At 41.7% G+C, this 15,495-nt stretch overlaps 1 protein-coding gene across 9 annotated transcripts in view; it reads right to left on the bottom strand.

The window, feature by feature from the left end:
* Positions 1 to 15,495, bottom strand: part of Pkig (cAMP-dependent protein kinase inhibitor gamma) — a 95,288-nt gene that overhangs the window by 14,739 nt on the left and 65,054 nt on the right. For 8 of the 9 annotated variants that reach the window (XM_040276166.2, XM_040276165.2, XM_021727601.3 and 5 more), the window contains one exon: positions 13,797 to 13,866. The gene's annotated coding sequence lies outside the window, so the exon portion shown is untranslated. Of the gene's footprint in view, positions 1 to 11,119; positions 11,538 to 13,796; positions 13,867 to 15,495 lie in introns of those variants that run through there. The other variant, XR_013439733.1, reaches the window with a different exon arrangement.

The following is a 15,495-nucleotide window of genomic DNA, read 5'->3' as shown; positions in this document are numbered from 1 at the left end:
AAAATCCTTACCTCTTCACAGGTTGTGGAGATGGGACACTCCTTCCAGTTATTCTCCCAATGACAGGTGGGGATGGGTGTGTGTGTAACACTAGCTCAGGATCACGGCTCGTGTCAGCCTATTACTAAAGGGAGAGTAACAGCCCACAGAGCTGATGAGAAAGACCACTTCAGTATACTGTATATAAACCTTTAAAAACTTAAAAATCAGGGCTGAGGTTTTAGCTCAGTGGTAGAGTGCTTGCCTAGCATGTGTGAGGCACTGGGTTCGATCCTCAGCACCACATTAAAGAAATAAATAAAATAAAGGTATTGAATCCATCTGTACAACATATATGGGGGCTCTAGGGTGCAGGCATTCATATAATTTTAAGGAATTAAAATTCTCTTCCTTTATATTAATTGTTTGGCAGTGAACAAAACATACTCCACCTTCATTAAGTTCATATGCTGGCAGAGCAACTCATACCAACCAATAAACAAAATATTAGGCAGCAAGAGTATTATGGAGGGTATTATGGTTTAGGTATGAGGTGCCCCCTAAAAGTTCATGTATGAGACAATGCAAGAAAGTTTAGAGGTGAAATGAGCAGTTCTGAGAGCTTTAACCTAATCAATGTATTAATACACTGATATGGATTAATTGGTGGTAATGGCAGGCTGGAGAAATTGGGTCACTGGGGGCATGCCATTGGGGTTTATTTTTTGTTATCTGTTGAGCAAAGATCTCTCTCTGCTTCCTTATTGCTATGTGCTGAGCTGCTTTTCTCCACCATGCCCTTATGCCATGATGTTCTGCAGCACCTCGTGCCCAGAGCTATGGAGTTGGCTGTCTATGGACTGAGACCTCTGAAACTATAAACCAAACTAAATGTTTCCTCCTCTATGCTATTCTTGTCAGGTCTTTTGATCACAGCGACAAAAAGCTGACTAAAACGGAAACTGGTACTGAGAAGTGAGATTGTTGCTATTACTAAATTGACCATGTGGTTCAGAAGCTTTTGGAGCTTTTTGTAATTTGGGGGAGGAATTTTGAAAAGTTTAGAGATGTAAGCTGGAAAAACTGTAAAATGTTGTCAGTGGAGTTTAAGAGGAGATTCTGGTGGAAGCTCAGAAGATCAGAAGGCTGAGAGAACTGTGGAAGTGAAGACTGAGTTCATGAGGTTTCAGAAGAGAAGGAGGACTTCTACTGGAAATTGGACTAGCGGCTTTTCATATTACATTCTAGCAAAAAAAAACTGTCCACATTTTGTCTGTGTCCTGAGACTTCATATGAAGTTGAATTTAAAGGTGATGGAGAAATTATTCTGGCAGAAAAAAATTTCAAGGCAGCACAGAATTCACACAGTGGCAGAGCTTTTAGCTAAGTTTTCTGTGAAAATCAAGAGTAGAAAGCAGGGCAGAAAGATCTGAAAACTTGCAGTCTGGCCAAAAAAGCGCATGTAAAGCCAGGAGCGGTGGCACACATTTGTAATCCCAGCAACTCGGGAGGCTGAGGCAGGAGGAATACAAGTTCAAGAAAAGCCTCAGCAACTTGGCAAGGCCCTAAGCAAATTAGTGAGACTTTATCTCAAGATAAAAAAATAAAATAAAAAAGGCTAGGTATTTAGCTCAGTGGTAAAGTATCCCTGGGTTCCAAAAACAGTATAAACTGTGGCTAAAAAGCTGTGGTTGTTAAAGAGATCTCAGCCACTAAAGAAAAAAGGAAAGCAAAAGGGCATCTCAGGAATTGGCAAGACCATACCCATCTTAGGCTCAAGAATGTAAAAGTAACTTGAGAAGAGCCAGCGGGGCACCCTGCCTGCACATGGGGGCCTGGGAAGTTGTCTCACCATGCCCAGCCGCCCAGGCATTCAGGGGCTGCTGCAGCCATGGTTCCAGGAGGCTTGGCTACTGCTTGAGATGGTGGCAGACCTTGGTGCCAACCACATGATGCTGGTCCTGCAGGAATGCTGGATTTAGGTGATCATGGAGGCTTCCACTGAGATTTCAAAGGAAGGCCTAGAAGGCCAGGCAAAGTAGAGCAGTGTAGGAGTCCCTGTGGGCAGCACCTGAGAGGGTAATACATGTGAAAGGAAGCTGAAGCTGCAATGGAGAGCCCTGAAATTAAGAGATGCCAGTACCATCGGATGTCAATTGAGGAAAACTGCAAGAAATTGAGAAGGAAACAAGCAAAGAGAGAGGTCACATGGGCTACAAACAGCAAGGACATGGGGGTGGAGCCACACTGGTGGAATGGAATGTTTACTCTGTGCCAATATATATTGGATACATGTAACTTGCTTTTGATTTTTACAGGGACTCTTGCTTAGAGTTTGCCTTGAGTCCCTGGAGACTCTACACTTGGACTTCTGGGTAATACTGGAAGTGTTAAAGACTGTGGGGACTCCTGGAAATGAATGAGATTTGTATTTTGAATTGTGAGATAGGCATGAGCTTTCGGGGAGCAGGGGTGGAATATTACGGTTTGGATATGTGGTTTCCCCAGAAAGCTCATGTATGAGACAAAGCAAGAATTTTCAGAGGTGAAATTATTAATTATGAAAGTTGTAACCTAATCAATGGACTGATCCACACTAACAAGGATTAATTAGGTGGTAACTATAGGCAGGTAGGGTGTGGCCAGAGGAGCTAGATCACTGGAGGCATGTCTTTGGGGGTTTATTTTGTCACTGGTGAGTGGAGCTCTCTCACTGCTTCCTGATTGCCATGTCCTGAGCTGCTTTCCTTCACCATGCCCTTCTGCCACGATGTTCTGCATCACCTCAGGCCCGGAGTTATCAGCCATCTATGGACCGAGACTTCTGAAACAGTGAGCCAAAACACTTCTCCATTTCTACACTGTTCTTGTCAAGTCTTTTGGTGAGTGATGAAAAGATGACTAAAACAGAGGATAAGGCAGGAGAGTGAGATTTTCCACTGAGGACAGAGAGTCTCTCTAATAGATCATGGTGACACTGGTGCAGGGACCTGAAGGAAGTGAGTGGGGAGCCATGCCTGGCATTCATAAGATGAACAAGGAGGCCACAGAACTGGGGAGCAGTGAACAGGAGAGAGAGTGAGAGGACTGACCATGGCTGGGGATCTTTCGGGGACCTGGAGAACAAGGGCACACTCCGGATTTTGCTCTCATTTTGATTTACCCTCACTGACATTTCCAATGGAACCCTTCAATGCTTCCTTCCATTGCCAGTTCTCAGAGGCTGCTCTCTAGTGTAAAGTGCGTGACACCTCAGAGGCAATGAGGGGGTCTCATAGGCACAAACATTGTGTGCCCAAGGGCAATGCCAGAAAGGGTTGGTATCTTTCTGTTAAGTTGAAGAAGAACCCAAATTCTCCTTTTCTTTCTACTTCCAGGCAGAAGTAAGGTTCAGAATCCTAAAAACACCATATCAGTAAATAATTAAATAATCACTTCCCTTGGATTTTGGAATAGCAATGTTTGCAAGTCAAGAACTGTTACTGGGCTGAGGATGTGGCTCAAGCGGTAGCATGCTTGCCTGGCATGCTTGCGGCCCAGGTTCGATCCTCAGCACCACATACAAACAAAAAATAAATATTAAAAAAAAATGATCTAAAAAAAAAAAAAAAGCACTGTTACTACTCAAGCAGACCAGAGATGTCACCTGCACCTTTGGCCCATGTTAACACAGTTTACATAAGATTCCTGAGTCCTTGGTTCAGCCACCACCCTCCTGATACTGAGTCTTCATGGAACTGCCAGGCAACGGTTCTCCTAGTTCAACAGAAATAAGTCTATGAATGAATTAATGAATAACAAACTGGCCAAGAAAATAAGAATTTAGGAACTATGATACTCTCTCAATGACTAAAATAACCATCTGAGGGCCAGGGGTGTAGCTCAGTGGTAGAGCATTTGCCTAACATGAATGAGGCCTTGGGTTTGATCCTCAGCACTACAAGAAAACAAAACACACACACACACATACATACACACATACACACACGAGCGCGCGCATGCGTGCCCCCAAAAAGAAAAAAAAAAACTGAGTTCTGGCTCCTGACCGTACAAATAGCAATGACAGTAATAAAATAATTACTATAAATTATTTAAAATTTTAGAAAAACAAATTAAGTAGGAATGGCTTCATTTATATGATTGATATATACATATACTTAATATGGTGACAAATGCTTTTCATGTATCACCTTATTTAAGTTTCACAGTGGCCTTGTAGAATTAGACCCACTTTATACCTAGGTAGAATGAACTGGAACCTAGATTCAAAGTGAAGGAGTGGCTGGCTACTAGGCCCAAGGCCTCCAAGGCAATATTCTCTTGGTACAATCAGAGGAAGTAGAAGCCCTTGAAAAAGGTGAGCTCAAAGTGGCTGAAGTGGCAGGAAGGTACTGACTGGGGAAAAAAGAGAAGGTCTAGTAGGCTGGCCTGCTAGAGTTATGCTCTACCCTGAAAATTACAAACTTTTCCTTCATTCTGTCAGTCATTCTTTCCACTCTACTAAGTAGGTACTGTTTTCAGCCATGACCTTGAAGGTACTTTTTAGAGGCACTGCATTATTTAATCCTCAAAGTGGAGAGTCCAGGGCTCAGAAGGTTGTGTGGACCACCCACAATCCTCTAATTGGTTAATGCTTGAATCAAGATTTGAACTTGCATTTCCTCAATCCTAATTCACTATCCATTCTTTAGGGTGGTGTGTTCTAGCAGTGGCTTTGCCCTGAAGTGGATGACACTGCCTCTGTCACATCTTTGTAAGAGGATTGTCTTGTTACCAAATCCCTCCTGCTGTGGCTTTTCTCATCTTGGCTATTCTGACCTTAACTACCTGGAAGATGACCTTTCAGAGCCCCTCTGGAGCACCTCGCATGCTGCTCGGTGTGTAGCGCCCAGGAAGTGTTTTCTAAAAGAACAAAAAAATCGATGAGCCAGGTGAACATACAGTGGGTCTGCCAACGTGAAAGGGCTCAAGAGAGGGTGCAGTTTCATGTCCCCCAGGTGCCTCACAGGATCTTCCCTGTGCTGTTGCCTGAATTTCAAAGAGTGTCAACACAGGGCAAGAACCTGAGCCAGGGATTCAGATGACAGAAAGAAGAGCCTGTGCTGAACCACCACTGGTTCTGATGCCAGTGCAGAAAGGTGGCCCCACAAAACTGGCATCACCTTACAGCTGCTCGCTGAGCAGAGCCAGCTTGACAGGAGACGTTAACAGGTAGAAATTACTCTGAAAAAAACTTGCCTCCTGCATGTGTCAACCCCAAATGAAGGCATATCAGAGACACGCTTATAGTTTCTTGGCTAATAAATCCATTTATAAAATACATTACAGTCAAATTCCATTTGTCTAATTATGCCCTGGGGAATGAGGCACTTGAGCACCAAGATTCCCACCCATCACTCCTGTGGGTATCAAAGCCTCATCTGGAGACAGACAGTGGACTGGTGGCTGCCTAGGACTGGGGCTGGTGGGGTTTAGGGGCTGGTGAAGGAGGCGGGTTTCTTTGTGGGTGAGGACAACATGCTGAAGTCAACTGTGGCAATGACCGCACCATCTGAACACAGTGAAGCCACTGAACTGCAACATGAGTTCTACCTCAATAAAGCTGTAAGAAATGCTTCCCTGAGAGGCAATGGAGAAACGTTCTTCTCATGTCCTGCACTGGGTGTGTTAATGTATTACCCACTAACCCTCCTCAGTGATTTCACCACATGAGTTTTTGTGCCAACTGTGACACCAGGTAATGCTCTTGATGTCACGATACAGGGCTGTATGTCCTACACCAGCCAACTCCATACTTTTTCTGCTTTAGTTTTTCTTAAAATTGCCCTTGACTTTCATCCCAAAGCTTGGAAGTTAAGCTCCTGTGCTTGAGCCAGACACCACTGAATGACTCAGTGGCTGTGTGATCTCTGGAGAGTCACTCAAGCTCTCCATGCCTCAGTTTCCCCATGTGTAAAATAACAGCCTCAGGCATACAGGGGCACATGAGGATTAAAAGAGACAGCATGCACAGGGTGCTGAGTGGGGCCTGGCAAAGCAAGCCATGCTGGCTTGCAGCTCTCAGCACCACTCTCGCTGCCTAGGACTGGGGCCAGTGGGGTTTAGGGGCTGGCGAAGGAGGCAGCTCCTCTGGAGAAAACCAGAAAGCTCATATATTCAGGTAGATGAAACAGGCTGCATGGTGCAATTTCATGGCTAGACTTTGGGACCTCCCATGGGACTACTGTAAGCTTCAATAATATTAGGTAATTTATCTCAGTTCACCACTAAACACAAAGATCTTGTGTGGTCTCCCAAGAGCCCGGCCTCTGGGAAGCTAGTGTGCAAGAGGACATAGTAGCCTACGACACTTGGGTTCTCTCTGATTCTGAAAAGTCGGAGGTTACAGGCATATTGGAGACTCTGAGAAAAGTTAGGGACACTTTGCCTAGAAAGTATATATATGTACATACAAAGCTGTGCCCATAATTACAGGGAGCCCTTGAATCCTTAATGCTTACGCATAAACCTCTGCTTAAAACCCCAGTTCTAGGCCACACATGACCGGCGCACTCTCCCACAGAAGCTGGAACAGGTTTGCCCTCCTACACTGGCCTTGGCCAGGAAAACAGTCCTAGAGCTGATGGCTGCATCCTAGTCACCGTGAACATCTGCATCCAGGGGATTCCCAGGGGCCCTGAGTCAGAACAGCATGCGAGCCTGGTGGCTTGGGAAGCTACCATAGGGCAGGGCCCAAAGGCTTTACTGATAAGCAGCAGGAGAGTTCCAACCTCAAGGCAGCTTCCTGCCAGTGAGGCCTTGCTCTGCCAAGAGAGGAGAGGAATCTTAGCCGAGGGGCCCGAGGCAGGGTAGACCAGAAGAGGGAAATTCAAGAGATGAAAATGCCTTCCACATCCTGGGACTACTAGAGAGAGAAATAAGGCTGGAGATTCTACCCCAACTGCAAGGAGGTGGTGCTGAGAGGGTGTGGGAGCACAGTGAACAGTGAATCAGAGGCTGCCTGTACCGAGGCTCCATCTGATACTGATTGGGTGATGCTGAGCAAACCATTGAACCTGTCTGGGGCTTGGTTTCTTCATTTGTAAAACAGTTACCAGTAATCCCCAACTCAAGGGGCCTTTGTGAGATTGAAGAAAATACTGCCTTTTTTTTTAGACATTTCCTTCTAAGAACCTGGAGAGGTAAGGAATAGAGGAAGTAGAGAGGAAGAATTGAAAGCCCATTCTTGTCTCATGAGACAGTGGAAATCCAGGCTTCATTACTTAGTTAAGGCAAGATTCCTAAGCTCTCAGAACCTCAAGTTCTTCATCTGTGGAATGGGAAGAATAATTCTATGCAAGGTTGTAACAGAATTTGATATAATACATACATAACGCTGGGCTGGGGTTGTAGCTCAGTGGCAGAGTGCTTGCCTCCCATGTGTGAGGCACTGGGTTCAATCCTCAGCACCACACAAAAGCAAATAAAATACTGTGTTCATTTACAGTTAAAATAATAATAATAACAACAACAACAACAACTCCTGGCTCAGAAAAGATGTACAATAAAAGGGGGTAGTACCTTGAGAAGTACCTTGGGTGTTGTTGAAAAAATAAAAGTTGTGGAGCTAAAAAAAAAAAAGACTAGAATGAAAACTTGGTTGTACCCCTTTCCAGCTTTGTTTGGCTAAATGATGTCATTTCCAAGAGCCTTCCTTTTCTACTTTACTTATGTAGACACTGCATATAAAAGTCCAGCCCTGGGTTTGGCATAAGAGCACTTATCACTTATTTACATGCTAAAAGAATAACCATATCCTTTGGGCTGACACAACAGCTCAGGGTTTGATTAATGGCTTCCAGTGAATCAGGCAGATTTTAATTTTTTTCAGCTTTATTAAGGTATAATTTACAAGTAAAAATTTTATATATTCAAAGCACGATGTTTTGATATGTGTACACACTGTGAAATGATTACCACAATCAAGTTAATTACCATATCTATCATCTCACATCTACCTTTTTTTAATATGAGAATTCTTAAGATCTATACTTTCAGCAAATATCAAGTACACAATATATTATTATTTTTTTTAAATATTTATTCTTAAGTTTTAGATGGACACAACATCTTTTTTTTTTTAATATTTACTTTTCAGTTTTTGGTGGACACAACATCTTTATTTTTTTATTTATTTTTTTAAACAGACTTTATTATTTTTTTTTAAAGAGAGAGTGAGAGAGGACAGAGAGAGAGAGAGAATTTTTAATATTTATTTTTTAGTTCTTGGCGGACACAACATCTTTGTTGGTATGTGGTGCTGAGGATCGAACCCGGGCCGCACGCATGCCAGCGCGCTACCGCTTGAGCCACATCTCTAGCCCACACAACATCTTTATTTTACATTTATGTGGTGCTGAGGATCGAACCCAGTGCCTCGTGTATGGTAGGCGAGCACTCTACCACTGAGCCACAATCCCAGCCCCACAATATATTATTATTAACTATGGTTACCACACTGTATATTAGGTATCCAGAATTCACTCATCTTATAACTGTAAGTTTAAACATTTTTTAAAAATAATTTTTTAGGGGCTGGGGATGTGGCTCAAGTGGTAGCGCGCTCGCCTGGCATGCGTGCGGCCCAGGTTCGATCCTCAGCACCACATACAAACAAAGATGTTGTGTCCACTGAAAACTAAAAAATAAATATTAAAATAAAAAAAAACGAAACTTAGCACCACATAAAAAATGAAATAAAGATATTGTGTCCACCAACAACTAAAAAAAAAAAAAATTTAAAAAAATAAATAATTTTTTAGTTGTAGATGGACACAATACTTTTATATGTTTATTTTTATGTGATGCCATGATCAAACCCAGTGCCTCAGGCATGCTAGGCAAGCACTCTACCACTGAGCCACAACCCTGGCCCCAAGTTTAACATTTTGATCACTATCATCCATGTCACCCTTACCCAGCCCCTGGAATTACCCTTCTACCTCTGTTTCTATGAGTGTCTTCTTTAGATTCTATATAGAAATGAAATCATGCAGTATTTCTCTTTCTAGCTTATTTCATTAGGATAATGCCCTCCATGTCCATCCATGTTGGTACAAATGGCAGGGTTTCCTTCTTTTTTTAAAACAACATTTTCTATGACTGTTCATCTGTTGATGGACACTTAGGTTGTAGTTTCCACATTCTGATTATTTTGAGTGACACTGCAGTGAAATGGGAGTGCAGGTGTCTCTTCAGTGTTTTGTTTTGTTTTTCTTTGTGGTAGTGCTGGGATTGAACCCAGAGTCTCACAAATGCTGGGCAAGTGCTCCACCACTGGGCTGTATCCACAGTGATATGGCATCAAGACAGTGATTTTTATTTCCTTTAGATAAATACTTAGAAGTAGAATTTGTAAATCACAGGTTGAAATTTTAATTTTTCGAGGAAACTCAATCCTATTTTCCATGATGGCTGTATTCATTTACATTTCCACCAACAATGTATATGTGTGCTCTTTCCTCTTTCCTCCTCAATATTTAGCTTTTGATTTTTTTTTGGGGGGGTATGGGGATTAAACCCAGGAACACTCAACCACTGAGCCACCTCCCCAGCTCTTTTATTTGTATTTCATTTAGAGACAGGGTCTTACTGTGTTACTTAGGGCCTTGCTAAATTGCTACGGCTGGCTTTGAATTTGCAATCCTCCTGCCTCAGCAGCCTCCTGAGCTGCTGGGATTATAGGCATGCACCACCACTAACCCATAGCCTAGCTTTTGATGTTTTAAAGATAACAGTCTCTAGCAGGTATGAGGTGACACCTCACTGTACTTTCAGTTTGCATTTCCCTGATGATTAGTGATGTCGAGTGCCTCTTCATATACCTGCTGTTTTCCTTAGAAAAACATTTACTTAAGTCCTTTCCCATTTTTTAACTGAGTCACTTTTGCTATTGAATTATATAAGTTCCTTATATATATTTGAATATTAAACACATTTGGATATATTGTTTGCAAATATTTTTTTCTCAGTCCAGTTGCCCTTCATTTCTTGCATAAAAACTTTCCAGTTTGGTGGAGTCACACTTGCTTTGGTTTTGGTTTTGTTTTTTTTTTTTCCTGTGATTTTGGTGTCATGTCCAAAAAATCATAGTCAAAACAAGGCCATGGAGATTTCCCCTGTTTTCTCCTAGGAATTTTATGGTTCCAGATTTTAAATTTAAAATTCTAATTCATTTTCAGTTAATTTTTTGAGTATGGCGTAAGATCAGGATTTAATGTGGGTTTTTTTGTGTGTGTGGATATCCAGTATTCTCAATTATTGAAGGGACTTTCCTTCCTCCCATTGTGTATTTTTGACACCTTTGTCAAATATTTCGTTGATTGCACATGCATGAGTTTATTTCTGAACTTTCTATTCTGTTCCATTGGATTGTATGTTTGTTTTTATGCTGATACCACATTATTTTGATTACTAGTTTCCTTATCACCCTAATTTAAAATCAGTATGCCTCCAACTTTGCTCGTCTTGCTCAAGACTATTTTGTTATTCAGTGTCTATTATGGTTCCATATGAATTTTAGGATTTTTTCTACTTCTGCGAAAAATGCCACTGAAATTTTGATAGGGATTACGTTAAATCTGTAGACTGCCATGGGTAAACACAGACATTCTGATCACATTGATTCTACTGAGAAGATTCTTTCATGGCTTGCTGTGAACACAGTCTCAGTCCTTTCAAGATCTGGGCCTGGGAAGAATGTTCAGTCCAGCAGGTTCTCACCTCCTCTCTCTCCACTCGTTTCACTAGCTCCTCTCAAAGGAGCCCTCTCCTCATGGCCCTGGCTCCTCGGGGAGATGAGGAGCACCCTCATGTGCAGGCCAGGTTAGAACAGGTGGCAGCAGGCTCAGGGAGGGACTCTCAACAGGCTTCCCCTGTATGCATGGCCTACTCTCTCTGCTCAGGTGAGAAGGAAAATGACCAGGGACATGAGCAAGCCCATTCCTTGCTGCCAGGCAGTTAGCCCACAGGTGGGAAGGTAGAATCCTTTATTTAATGCACTTGGAGAAAATGTCTGACTGCAGAAACGCTACATGGACATGCTGCCTCTATAACTGTTCCAGATCAGTAGTGGCCAGTGGCCCTACACAGAATTTTCGAGTTTTGGAAGAGAACAGAGGAGCTGTCCCCCATTTCTCTGTGGCCTCCACAATGTCTGAAAGGTCTGCAGGAGGCTAGCAGAATAGCAAGCTCTATGCACAGGGGTCAAAGCACAGGATCCAGACTCCAGCTCTTCCACGTCCTCCTAACTGTGTCACCATGAGCAAGTGGTATCATGTCTTTGAGTCTCAGTTTCCTTGTCTATAAAATACATCTATAAAATAATATATATGTACTTCATAAGACTAAACTTAAGGAGATTTTTTTTTGAGAGAGAGAATTTTTTTAATATTTATTTATTTTTTTTTTTTTAGTTTTTGGCGGACACAACATCTTTGTTGGTATGTGGTGCTGAGGATCGAACCCGGGCCGCACGCATGCCAGGCGAGCACATTACCGCTTGAGCTACATCCCCAGTCCTAAAGGAGATTTTAAAGTATTTAAGTATTTATCATAATATTTGGCATATGGTTTAAACAAATAGTAGTTCTAGAAGCTCTTCTGCCTGTGAGTGTGGCTGAGTATATACCTGATCCTCAGTCAGTGTTTCCTTCCTCCCACCTGCAGTCTGATCACTGCAGGCTGTAGGGAGGAAGAGCTATGTACTGATTCAAGGCCAAGGCTTTCTCATCACCTTGTCACAGGACAAAGTTACAGCTATAGGACCCCAGTATCTTCTTGAGAGTTTCAACAAATAATTTCATGGCAAGAAAGGCAGAGAGATTCCTCTGGAAGCCCCAGTTGGACATGTAAAGTAACTACTATAAAAGGCAAGAGGAGGAGGTAATACTTCCTCTGCTCTTTAATAGATGATGCTCACACTGTGAAATGACTGTCCAAGGCCACCAGTAATCTTTGCTTTACATTGGATGCCTCTCCCCACCCACCTACCATCACCCCCTTGCTCATCTGTAAGGACACTATCTGCTCTCAGGCCCTGATCTTTGCCTTCTTGAAGGTCTAAAAAAAGGAGTGACAGAGACACTGAGAGGTAACGAGAGTAGTCAGGAAAGAGGCTGGGACTCCACTTAGCCTATTACCCAGAGAGTTTCCTTTCTAAGCCCTACTCACTCACACTTCTCTCCTCTAAAAATATCCAGTGACTTTCACACTTAGAGCTGTCAAGATAAAGCCCAGACTCATTCGTAGCCACCTGAATACTCAACTCTAGCCATGGCCTCTGTTCTGCACTGTGAAGCCCCGAGAAGCACGTGTGGTTCCTGGGGAGCGTGTGCCCTTTCCAGCCCCCAGGCTGTTCCCATGCTGCCACTAGGCCTGCAACCTTGCTCTGGCCCACTCCAATCCAGGCCATCTCTAGCATGCTTTTTGGTCTTAGTCCCCTCTGCACCTAGGCAACTGTCACTCATCTACTGACTATTAGCTTCGTGGGTAAAGACTGTGTCTGCCACTTTGCTCTGGTTTGCAGAGTCCAGTTCCCAGGAGATGCTCTATAAACACTGCTGAATAAATGCACAAATGAGAAGCACTTCTCTAGGCCACAGCAGGAATCTACACCAAGCTGCACACCAGACAGAGCTTCACTGTTCTGACCCAGTGCTGAAGACAGAAAACATCAAGTCTGCTCTCCACACACACTCCTTAATTTAGGCACAAAAGCGCAATGGGCTGACAAGCTCTTCAGAGAAAAACTCATCCCCAGGCTTGCTGGCATATTTGTGACGATTCTAGCTATGGAAAAGACCCAGGCAGGTGTAGGCTAGCTGTGTGGCCTTTGGTTCTGATGTCCTTAATGGTTACATCCATGAATGCCTGGGTGGGTGAGAAGACCTCCGTGGACCCTGGACCCTGTACTCCCAACATGACAAGGCAGAGATTTACCAGATTCACAGAAGTGCTTTAGATGAAAAGCTAGCTATCATGTTACCTTGGATTTAAAATTACTAACTTATGGCCAGAAGCATTTAGATAGCATAAAACTATGAACACTGACCCAAGGTGGCCATACTTCCTGGCGGGCTGGATGAACTGCTCCAGATGGAACTGTTTCCACATGGAAAGGACCTGCACCATCCCTTCTCACCATACTGCTGGGTCGTGCTCATTTCTTTTTTTTTTTCTTTTTTTTTTTTTGAGAATTTTTTAATATTTATTTATTTTTTCTTAGTTCTCGGCGGACACAACATCTTTGTTGGTATGTGGTGCTGAGGATCGAACCCGGGCCGCACGCTCGTGCGCGCTACCGCTTGAGCCACATCCCCAGCCCGTGCTCATTTCTTTGGGCTGGGTTTTGTTGCTTTGGTTCCTCTAACACAGCCTTACAATGAAAATTCCTATTATTTGTCCTGGTCTTTGCAAAAATAGCTTTATAACAAATATTAGGTAGAGAAAAAATCTGGCGTCACACCCAAAGTTGCTCATAAGTCTTGTGTATGACTCCATCTGCTCATGTACATGGCTGAAGAAACCCATCAGGCCACCAGAGGTAGTCTTTCTGACGCTATAAAGAAACTGCCTGTAAATGGAACCATGCCTGTGAAATTGTGGCATGATGTTATATAACTTCTGAAAAGAGCCATCCTGCCTTTTCTTCGTGAGACCAAAATTCTTCTCTAATTTCATTTGAAATCTATTTGTTTTCTTTCTTGAAAAAGAAAAAAGGCATCCAGGCAAAAATTGTGAAGCTATGGTAGAGTGGCATGAACAGCGTGACTACCCACCTGGTTTAATTTCTTTTTCTTGCTTGCATCTCTTCAGATGTTCCACTCTCGGTTAATCAGTGTGAAAATTCTAAAGAACCAGAAGAAAAGGAGAGATTAGATCCAGACACACTCTGAGCTGTAAATTGAAATAATCTTTCTGGGAGGACAAGTTCACATTATTGATTTACATATTAAATATGCACATCCTCTGAGACAGTCAAATGTCCAGGATATACCATAGATATAGTCAGAAGACTCTAAAGGAATTCAGCAAAACATTTGTAGTAGCAAACAACAAGTGAAATGACTTAGTTGTTAATAAAGAAAGTTAAATTGCAGTTAATTGCAGTACAATAAGAAACCATACAGCTATTTCAAAGGAGAAAGATTTCACTGTATTGACATGGAAAGATGTTCATGCTTGATTGTTGAAAAGATATTGTAAGGGCTGGGATTGTGGCTTAGCAGTAGAGCACCCGCCTAGCACGCACAGGGCCTTGGGTTCGTTCCTCAGTACCACATAAAAATAAATGAATGGAATAAAGGTATTGTGTCCAACTAAAAAAATTAATATTTAAAAAAAGTATATTATAAAATTGCATGTATTACGGCTTTTTAATAAAAATATAAATGATTATTATGTTTAGGAAAAGTGAAGCATTTGTGTATATTCACATTTTAAAAGTATACACACTTTACACCCTAAGTTTTAAAATAGGGGATGGGGTTGTGGCTCAGTTGGGAGAGTGCTTGCCTGGCATGTGAGACACTGGGTTTGATTCTCAGCACCACATATAAGTAAATAAATAAAGGTCAATCACAACTAAAAAAAAATTTTTTTTAAAGTTTTAAAATAAACAGCCAGGCATGGTGGTGTATGCCTCTAATCCCTGAGTCACTGAGATTTAAAGTTCCTAATGATTCAGGATAAACATAGAAATATTATTTTACTTTAGATAAATTAATCTAATAATAAATATTAAGAATTTAAAGATAAAAACAAAAATCAGAAATAGAATCCATAGGTGCCAAGTCAGTAGAAAGTTCTTGTTTAGAAAAGATAATTATCAGGCTAGAGATGTGACTTAGTGAAGAACACTTACTAGCATGTGCAAGGCCCTGGATTTGAGCCCAGAATAGAAAAAAATGGAAAAGACTAATTATGAAAAAAATGTCAATCTTTTCCAAATGACTACATCATTTTTATTAGATTTCAGTCAGAATATCAATACATTTTGGGGAGGTAACATTAAAGTTCATATGGAAAAATAAGGATCTCAGAAGACTGGCCAAGAAATAGTCAAGAAAAATGGAGGATTTGTCTTTTGAGACAGTAAAAATTTATTATAAAGACATTAGAATACAAGATCATATATTAACATAAGTATAGACAAACAGATGTGTGAACTAGAAAAACAGGTCCAAAAATAGATACAATAAAGAAACTTATTTATAAAAATCATGAAATTTTAATGCAAAAGAAAAAAGATGATTTATTTAAGAAATGGTGCTGGCATAACTAGAACAAGCTGGACCATTTCCTCTTACTATATAAACACAAATTCCAAAAAGACTAAAAGTTCTGGATTAAATTAATTATAATGATGAAGGCATTAGAATACAGAGAATAATACTTATTTAACTTTGAGGTTGAAAAGTTTTTCCTAAACAGGCAGATATCATGAAGAGAAAAACATAAAGCTCACATATTTTATAA

Source organism: Ictidomys tridecemlineatus, chromosome 5 (assembly GCF_052094955.1).
Source record: "Ictidomys tridecemlineatus isolate mIctTri1 chromosome 5, mIctTri1.hap1, whole genome shotgun sequence".
In the NCBI taxonomy this organism is placed as follows: domain Eukaryota; kingdom Metazoa; phylum Chordata; class Mammalia; order Rodentia; family Sciuridae; genus Ictidomys; species Ictidomys tridecemlineatus.
The sequence above is the reverse complement of the archived record's forward strand: the minus strand, read 5'-3'. Positions and strand labels throughout refer to the sequence as shown.